This window comes from Nomia melanderi, chromosome 2, assembly GCF_051020985.1.
Source record: "Nomia melanderi isolate GNS246 chromosome 2, iyNomMela1, whole genome shotgun sequence".
In the NCBI taxonomy this organism is placed as follows: domain Eukaryota; kingdom Metazoa; phylum Arthropoda; class Insecta; order Hymenoptera; family Halictidae; genus Nomia; species Nomia melanderi.
The window spans coordinates 57,956-68,793 of record NC_135000.1 but is presented as its reverse complement, the minus strand read 5'-3'; the positions used below and the strand labels follow the sequence as shown (position 1 = coordinate 68,793).

Sequence of the window (10,838 nt, the reverse complement as noted above, 5' to 3'; positions counted from 1 at the left end):
AGTGTTTTCGTGCTACTTTGAATGCTAATAACTTGTGAGTTGAGACGAGTTGGGTAATGATTCTCTCATAAACTTTTAAAGAAATCTATGCTGAATATATTCCAATTTGTTTGATCCTAGAATTTTTTGAGATATAAAAGTTATTCCTTATCAAATGTAAAGAATTGTGAGAATTTGTATTAGTTTATTAAGCTTCATTTTTCCAATAAATAGAAACAGTATTGTTTAGTACAAGTGTAATTTTAATCAGAAAAGTATGCTGAACATTTTATGACCATAACGAAGCAAAAAATAAACTACTATAATGTGTATTAAATTATATTAATTTTCTGTTTGTGAGGTTTATAGACATTTAAGAACCAAAATACATTCAGTAGATAAAGATTCCAAAAAGTTAACTGTTTGGCAAAATGTCACCTATTTTGCCGATCCAGCACATCGTGTGCCGTGACGTTTAATTAAGATTAAAATGCCCAATTTAGGTGGAATAAAATAAAATCAGGAATCAGACATATTCTTTATATATTCTTGTTTCGGAATTTTTACTGATACTAATGACGTACATAATAATTAATTTAATATCCATGTAAGCATAGAAATCAATACATGAGAACACGAAACTGTACACGACGAAATCGTACCTTTATTTCCGTCCCGAAAAGGTTTTGTCACAGACAATTAGTACGTTTTGTACATTTTTATTTAGCACCTATTACACTAACGTAAGTAAACGTTTGCACACCAATTGGTAAAGTTTTCGAATGATGCATTTTACAATCATTTTTGGAGATTTCTCTAAATTCTATGTTTTATATCATTCAGCGAGCTTTAAAACAGTAGAACTATCGAATTTTAGGAAATTTTAACCTGAAACTTTAATGATCTTTAGTTTAACTTTCATTTCCGCAATCGGGCATCCGTGTAACCAGTTCTACTTTAACGTAAAAAGGGATTCTGTTCTGGTTGGAATATTTAAAAATACTCTTTCTTCGGACATTTTTGAGTTGACGCACGTTTTATAAATAAGGATTTTTGTAAACAACGAAACATACTCTCCTGACGACTGGTTTACTCGAGTATTTACTCATAAGACGGATGATAAAACAAGATCGAATATTATACATATACGTAAATTACATATTATACAAATTACATTTATTTATTGTACTGATAACCTATAATCGTTACATCTTGTAATCCTTCGTACGTGCTCGTTACGTGTGGGCTTGTTACAATTTTGGCAACATTTGCACGTTTTCCTGCGTCTCCTTATAAACCAGCCATTTCTTCAATATATTTTCTACGAACGTGTTCAAGAATGGTATTTTATTATGCACTTCTCTTTACTTTTTATTGTCTTATGGCACATGTAAAATTATCAAATCTTTTTTCACGGCAATTCCATTCATAAATAAATATTCTTGACAATAACTTATTTCTGAGACGATGTTTCTCTAGAATGTAAGACGATGATCTTTCTATAGAATTTCGAATGCATAAATAACAAATCGATGATGTTAGAGTAGTCACTAGGTATCGAAAGATAGACGAAAAAAGAATAATGTGAATTTATTTTTTCTCTATAAGTTTTTCTGTAATTAAATTCATAAAATATTACTTTCTTTGCAATAATAACAACAAAATCTAATATATTCTTCGAAAATCTGATTACAAATTCATCATTTAATTTTATGATTTTAGTTTACGATATTGTATGGTAATGGACTAATTACACTTTGGAACACGAGTTTTGTTTTGTAATAGCTACTAGGTGATCCTTATAGAGTTCCTTAGCCTAAATACGAATTCGAAAACCAAATTGCTGGGTCACGTCCAGTTTTCGAAAAAATGGGTTTTTGTAAAAACGGTCGAATTTTTCATAAAACCAAGTGTTACGTGAAAACTAAAAACGATAGGCAGTTAAAATTTGTCATAAAAAATAGAGGAGAGTTGCCCGGATATCTGGCTATAAAAATTTTGAATATTGCTTCTCATTAAATGTTTGTAAATGATTATCAAAGTTTAAAAATGGGTAGATGCGCGTATTTTCTACGTACCTCTGTTACCTATCTACGAAAAGTGGGTTGGCTAGCACGAATTTGCTATGGACCATTGAACTCTGCAGACATTTCTGAAGAGGAGCCCCCCCCCCCACCCCCCACCCCTCGCGGGAAGCGTGAGACCGATTTTTCTTTGGGACTGGGTAAAAAAATCTCCGTGAAGAGCTTGTGCACAGAATTTTGGCGCCACACGGCCATCGCTCGCCGGCCACAGCTATGCAGGGCCGCTACTACACGCTGTATAGACCTAGACCTCGGTCACTTCTTTTATGTGTATATAATGTTTAATTGTTTTATAAATTTTCATAATAATTATGAGAAAGTTTTTCACAATCGTTCCGTCTTAAATAATTTGCTGTTTAATATGTGAACACACATGTACGAGTAATATTACGATGATTAATACTAAAATTATCGAATCAGTCAAGATGGCCGGTATAAATTTTACTATCTTTCAATTATTAATATCTTGAAAGTATTAAATATCTGAAACATTTTTAAAAATTAATTAAGGGATCGAGTGAATTTTAACTATGGACAAAAGATTAGAGTGCGTGTGAGAATGGGGTGTGCTTTAATAACGAGTGGGAATGTGTGCGCGAGAGACTTTTGAGTGCGATTGAGGAGCGAGCGGCTGTATACTGAACATAGCGATAGTATTTTTGTGTTTTTGTTATAGCTTTATTAATAAACTGTTTTGTTATCGTTTTGTTTATCAACTTTGAGTATTTTGACAATTAATTATTACCACCAACATTAAGCTTCCTAGACTATGAATATACTATTTTACCACGATTCATTGTATAGGGAACTATATAATTTTACAAGATATCGTTTTTGAAACACGCACAGTATTGAATATTTGCTGGTGTAACAGTTGTACGACTTTGTACCAATTGAAATAGGAAAATTTTGAAGAGACGCTATCGTTGTTACACAGCGGTCAGTACTAATGTTTACGTTTTCAGCTTTCCTGTAAGCCAATGAGCACAATAGAGGTGTTACCCTGAACATTCGCAATGTATTATTGCTTGAAAAGCGATACATAGTACAAGAACTTTTACTGTTCAATTCTGTCTGCAAAAATTAACAAAATTGTATAATTTGCTATCTTTTTGTCGCAGAGTGTAGTAGTAAAACTTTGTATTATTAATCGTACCGGCACTTTGTACATGCTTATTCCTACCCAAAAAGTGAAAAATCGATTAATCGGAGAATATAAGAATTGGTAGAAAGTTAAATGAACGAAAGAGAACGCAGGATATTTAATCAAATTTCAGAACTGGTTATTTGGCCGGTTCACGGTACGATCAGTGTTAAAGGATTCACTGCTGGAGAAATGGGCGGAATAAGACAATCAATGGTGAAACGTTTCGAAACTTCGTCTTCATATTTCGAAAACAAAGTCGAATGAGACATATCGTATATGAAATAATAATAATATATCAAATAAATAATCTTGTATCTCTTTAATTCTATTCTCATATGTTACAATATTTTTTATTTGCGTAATGTTTGATTTGTAAGCATGTATAGAGTGGAAACCACTAAACTCCGAAAACCTCTTAAAATCACTTTTAATAAGATTAACTTAATAAACTTAATGAACAACTAAAGATAAAATTTAATTTACTAATAGTATTTGTTTCAATAATTCTCACCTTTAGTGTTTATAAAATGTAGACAATAATAATATGAATCACCCTTTCATCTATTCATTTTCATGGGTCGAAGAAAAATTAAACTACAACCGAAGAAACGAAAATACAATTTTCAAACATACTCAGCATCCGTTTACTTTAGCGATGATATCTTTCACTTTCCACTGAAGCAAATAAAACCATCTACAAGTCATTATCACGTCATAAATGTAACTATTCTTCGAACATTCAAGACGTCAAAACAACAATCCATCTTCGACGAGTTGCGTAGTTTAGCATCGTCATCTTGAAAAAACGCGTCCTCAAGATCGATTTATACACTGTTTATTCTCAGAAGTCATGCACACTGGTGTGCATAATAATCACAGCAAAAAGCGAATCAGAAACGCCTCCTTCTATTCAGACACGGCACGCTTGATATCTGGCAAACAGATGCCAATCGAAATGATTCGTTCCTCGTTCCGCGTCCACGCAACGTGGTATACATACGCTTATTAACAATATAAATCGTCGCTGATTACAGGAAGAAAATAAAAGGAGGAAAGCAGCTCGTAAACAAAAAGTAAAAAGATTGCTCAATTCCAGTAAGTGCCGGTGTTTGTCTCCGTCTGCTGCCAAGAGGACGCGCGACGCACGTTTAATGATAGAGCCGCAGCATACAGATCGTCACGTTGCGTTACCGTAGCGTATTGAAATGACGATTGAATATGCCTGGCGTACAGCAGTCACGAACATGTACGTTATGCGTATTAAAAGTAGGATGATTTGACCAAATGTTTGATTTCAATATCGATTAACCAGTTAACTGCGTTTGACGAGTACACACGTCATCTCAAAACTTTAAATGGTGCTAACTTTCTCAACGAGAGATTCTTTATTTGTTTTAGACAAACATGTCATTCTTCTACGTTTAGCTTTAAAGTATCGTTAAAATACATTATAAGTGCATTTGGTTTGCATTTGACGAACATACACTTCATCATTTGATTTTATTATGCGCAAAATAAGAGATTATTGAAACTAAATTCCGCACTTAACGGGTTAAGTTGGCAACAGATTTTCTGTCATGCCTTTACGGGTTTTTCCTTCACTTAGAGTACGACCTTCAAAGTAATACAAGACCCTTCTGCGCCAAAAATAAAACAAAGTTAGTAATAGAATCCACACAGCACTCACGAAATATTTTAATCCCATTTCCAATCGTTTATGTAATCGAAGGTAGTGAACTCGGAAAGTCGTTGCCTTTGAATTCTGCCCTAAATAAGAATGAAACCAGAATATACGAAGCCATTGCAAGGTCGCGCGGATGAGTTCGGAAGACTGTTGCACCGACAGATAAACATGGAGGAGCGTTATTTTTCAAATACCATGAAAAGATAACAGTAAATAGTCGAGGCGCGAACAACGAAGGTCACCTCGAAAGGCCATTGCCAAAACCAATGATAATGTGTTTGCCGAATCTCGACTATGATGTAAGAGCGTGCACGCGTGCAGGAGAGAGATAGTGTGAGAGAGAGGAATGAAGAGGGCGAGGGGGATTGGTGGATGGTTGGGAGGTTGGGAAGGCGGGAGAGAAAGAGAACCTTGGCCCACAGACCTACTGCAGCGTTGACTTGTAGCTTCTGTCATTCCTCTGGGAAACACTCTGCGTGTCCGTGAGTTTAATACTGTAACACTGGCAAGGGAAGGACTCCAATTGTCCCCCTCGAATTTTAATTATTTGTAAATAAGACCGAAAGACTAGGGCTACTGCAGAGAATGTGTACATACAAGAGGCGCGAACTTAGAATTACGCTTAAAAACTACGTCAGAAATGTCTCTATTTTACAAGGCGTGGAACGTGTGTCTGTCTGATTCGGAATCAGGGCTCTTAAGAGCTGCGACGCACTTTTCCGTTGACCGAAGTCGACCTGGTCCTTCGGCGTCAAGTTACATCCGGATCGTTCACCCCGGCTCGTGCGTCTCATTTCGTGGTATTGTTGCACAGATCAAATTCTCTTACATATTTTTTATGGAATGATATTATACATGTATCTAATCCTATTAAGTGTAGTTGGCTAGGAATTTCGAAGCTATAGGAATTTAAAGTTAGATACCTTGAATACATATCATGATTATAATTTGCAGTTTTCAGAGTCGTAATGGAGACGTGAGGTATAGTGAACATACAGAAAGGCTTCGTTACTGGCCGAACCGCGGGACGAAGAAAGCAAACTAAGCCGGCATAACAGTCGGGCCGAGTGCGGTGAGGGCGTCTCCCCTTGCCCTACAATTTGGACAGCTCGTTCAGTGATTTCCAGGTGGGACGAGGCGAATTGTACATTGTTGGATAGTAACGCAATTTTCTTGAGTTCAAGTCCTCTCGGATCTCGCTCACATTTTTTTCTTCTTCACTATTCACTCCGATGAAGATGTTCGTGACGCAAACAAAATCTGACATGAAGAGCATTTTATGAAAGCTAGTTTATTGCATGCACATTTTTTATGTTGTTCCCTCTGTAAATGCAACCTGATTCATATTGCAAAATATATCACGTTACGATATTCATTTTTATGCACACCACGTATATCTAAATGCTTACAATTGATGGTAAATAAGGGCATACGATTACAACTTTTCTGTCCTGTCTGTATGTGTCATAATTATCATCCAACGTCATGAGCACTTTCATAACAGTAAACAGTTGAAGAAAACTTGAGAAAAACAAGAGGCAAAAAAATTATAACTATAACCCTTAGATTGTGATCATGATATACATTCAAAGTATCTACATAGCTTCAAATGCCTATATCTTCAAAACTCCTGGCTATTCACACCTAATATTTCACACATCATATAAGATACATGTATACTATTATTCTACAAAGAATCATTAAAATCCAAGAGGGTTTCTCCCCTTGGGGGTTCTCCCCTTGTGAAAGTAGCGAAAGAGTGAATTCGAGCAGTTAGAAAATGAGAAAATAATAATATTAACCCTTTTGCGACGGGAAACATAGTTCTACGTCATTTCAAATTCTTTAACAGAATACATGTAACGTAGTCCTACGTTATTTCAAAATTGGCGCCACTCTTGGCAAATACGGTGTAAAGTAAATTCAACAAATGGTTAACATAGAGACATTTAATTCAGATGCAAATTTTTTAGGTACCGTTATGTAAAGAAAATTGTTTTGTTACTACAAAAATTATTATGTAAAATAAATATATATGAATCTTGCTGTGACTTACTTTAAATTTCATGTAGCAGTAAATTCATTATATTCATTTTACTAAAAACATATTTTTTTATTGTGCATTTTTAACCCTTAACGGTCGAGAGCTTTTTTGTAATATTCGCCCAGAAAATGACAGAAAATTAGGTGAAAACTTATTATAATCAAAGTTTTAAAAAATTTGAACTATTTGAAAAATTTTATTTTGCAATTTTATAGAGGTAAAAGAACGATTTATTTTTTGTTGAAACTTTTTCTTCGGTATTTGTTACTGTTTTCAAGATGATTCCCGGGAAAGAAAAATTTGTATTTTTTCAAGAAGTGGTTTCACTCCTTCAAAGTGAAATTCGATATAAAAAAATTGCAAGATATTAGGCTTGACTTACCCTACTTACACACAAAATTTTATAATTTTTTTAATTCCCGGGTTCAATATCTTTCCTTGTGACTTGTACCATTAGTTACAGAACCCCTTGTATATAAAACTATAGAACATTGGGACTAAATGTCACATTGGAATTGTTACAATTAGTTTGTCCTTCAACTCGTTCACGTAGAAATAAACAACGTGCACTAGACACAGATTGCTAGTAATTGATAATGTTACGCGAGGGCATGCTCGAGCGGTGGACAATGGTTTTAAATTACATAACACTCAGTGAAGAAATGATTTTTAATTTTTAATATTTCTCCATATAGAGAAATAGGTGAATGGAGTGCGGAAATACACAGGTCTCATATAGGTCTTTTCATCAGATCGCTGTAGTAAAAGTATGGCGTGTTAAAGGAAATGGAATAAGAAAGAACTTATAATAAATATGGGTATTCAATAAAAAATAAATCCAAATTGTATTATGAATAAAATGAAAATTGACTATTACAAATGTTTGATAATGAGTAGTTACAGTATAGTAAAACTACAAATAATCCACACAAGAATAATATTATTGATTATGCGCGACAGAACAGTACTATTGATGATACACGAAAAAACGCAACTTGGTACATTGACGTGAAATATAAAATATAAGAATATATTATATAATGTTGATCATTTTGTATTATACAATACTGTTGGAATTTTGTATGGAGCATGAACAACTCTATTATTATACTATTATTATAAAAAATAATACATAATCAAACTAAAGGACGAAGGAAATTAATTTAGCAATTAATTAACTGACTGAAATGGACATATCTGACTTATGTATATAGTTTTATGTGTAAAATTTCTTAATTTACTACATTCTCTTGGGTTGTTTATCTGTTGAATTTGTAGTGTGGTTCATTAAGAAAAGTAACATGTACAATCTGCCTATTAACTAAATCTATAACTATTTACAACTAAAAATGAATTAAATTCTAATTATAAAATAAGCAAAGAACAAACGAATTCAAATTTAACGAAAAATATCGAATGAGACCAATTTAAATTTAAGAAGTAATTTCTGAACACTTTTAGAAAACGCGACAAATTGTGGTTCAAACTAAGTATGATACGAAGCAGTTATACACCTTACGAAACTTCAAAAATTAAAGATTTGTTTATACAGTGATAATTGAGATAACTGCAACCATCGCGGACGTCTTTCACAAGTGCAACCATCGTCATCCCCCCCATCATATATGTCCGTCCACTTTTCTTTTTACCCTGGATAACCTGTATCAGGCATCCGCGCCCATTTGAGTGAAATTTTTACTCATTAAAAACTTCGCAGGTGTTCCAACTTCGACCATAACGGAGGCTGGGCTGTTCCCAGAACCAACATTTATTTAGCCGTGAACACACCGTTTGCGTCCTTTTTGCCAAGAAAAATTAAAGTCGCCCAACGTGGGGCTCGAACCCACGACCCTGAGATTAAGAGTCTCATGCTCTACCGACTGAGCTAGCCGGGCAATGGAAGCGTCGCTACAAGTGAGAGATTTGAGTCGTCTAAAGTTTCACGATACACGTTGCACTCAAACAAAACGTGAAAAAGACTCAAAAACCAGATGTTTGTTGCGATGACTTCCCTTCCTTTTCTTTTTCATTTTTTTAATTCTTTAAATATTGATAATATAGTTTTATAATATGCTTTTTATATTCATACATATTCGAATAACAGACTCTTCCGGTATTCAGGTACATATTTAGGAATTATATGTGGTCGCAAATGTGTTATAATGAAAATACTTGTCGTGTAAGATACAAGCACGTTAGAGACAATGTATAATTGGTAATGCTGGACAAATTTTATTTTGAATAACGAATAAAATTTTGGTTAATTTGAGAATGACTACATAATCATTCTCAAGACTTTAAATGGTCATGAGGAAGGTTCAACCTTGAAAACTTTTAATCTTACGAACCAGAGTGATTAAGTTTGAACATAAACAGAATGTGAAATTTAATACTTATTCAATATCGTACTCATTTGTTTAGACACTCGCGGGTTATAAAAAAAGGATGTTTATATAAAGATATGAAAAACGTTGATAAAAATAGTCGAAACATTATTAATTAAAAATCAACGTTATACACATCGTTGAATTCGTCTTTAAAAATATAATACTGACAATAACGAAAATACGTAAATCCATTTAAAAAGATTGCTTTGATATTGGAATTTCTTTCATCATCATGTATCATGTATCATGTTGAATAACTTTTATCTGAAACTATTTTGCGTATCTTCAATAATTAGTCGAATTGTTCTTTCAGTTCTATCAAAATTTCTTTGCTATATCTTTTGGCAGTGTAAATAATACCTATATTCGAAAATAAAGACTGCAACGCGATTCTCTAGAGCAGTAGGGCCTAGGAGAGGCTAGCTTTTTGTCGACAAAATTCGCGTAATAGGAGGCTGAGTTTGTGCGGAGTGTTCGGGGCGGGGGGAGTGCGCGATGTACCGGGCGTTCTAGAAGTGCGGAGTGATACATCGAGTGTTCTGGAAGTGCGGAGAGATGTACCGGGTGTGTTGGAGAGGTAAGAGTAAATAATTTAAAATAGTTTTAAGATCGCAGTCTGCGCAAGATACAGGTGCTCGCTGTCAGGCGCGAATAATTCTACGAATAAAATGGTTACGCCAATTGAGAATAAAAATGTTGGTTACGTTAATTGCGAATAAAATAGTTGGTTACGCCAATTGCGAATAAAGTAATTTTCAGTTGGTTATGGCATTGTATCGCATTCACGTTATCGCTTTCATTGTTGTATTCCCAGTCGTGGAAATGACTGCAACACTTAGTTATTTCAAGGGAGGTTTTATTATAAAGGTTTTCGATGTGTGATGAGGTCGCCTTTTACACTGTGTATACGACTAAGATCTAATTTTGATGTTTACGGTTTGACAGTGCTGAACTAAGTCTGCTCGCAGGGTCGATTTAGTCCTTTTTAAAAGAAAAAATAGGAGTAGGGGGATGAGATACGGATGACTCGAGGATCAAGGTACATGAATAAGTCAGTAGGAGGTGAGAGTTTTAGGGGGCTGAAGATAAGATAGAAACAGAGGAAAAATAGGAAATATTTAGGGAAAGGATAATTATTGCGAGGATGACTGTTACAGAAGCGAACATGTTTGTATGACTATGTGTCACAGCAGGCTGACATCCAACACGATTGTGGTCGGAATCTCCGCCGGGAGATACACGCGTTTTCTCAGTGGCATAATTAGCGAAATGTTCGTTCGGTTGCCCGTGATGTGGCGAGTAGGAATATTCTTTCGTTCGGTGTTTACGGTTGCTGCGTCGATACGAGAGCGTCTATTTCGGGTCTGGGTGGCTAGACACTGTCGGCCTTGACCCGGTGAATTTCGGCGACGTCAAAATACATATTTCGACGAAGGCTGTCTTAGGTTAGCGCTAGGATGCCGGATTCGCGATTTTTTTTACTGTGCAATGGGATGCGGTTTGATGCATTTTC

At 34.8% G+C, this 10,838-nt stretch overlaps 1 non-coding gene across 1 annotated transcript; it reads right to left on the bottom strand.

Annotated features, from left to right (window-relative positions):
• Positions 1-8,760: 8,760 nt before the first annotated feature.
• On the bottom strand, positions 8,761-8,833 carry TRNAK-CUU (transfer RNA lysine (anticodon CUU)). Its single transcript has one exon. It is a non-coding gene; the product is annotated as a tRNA-Lys (tRNA).
• Between the last annotated feature and the right edge of the window lie 2,005 nt (positions 8,834-10,838).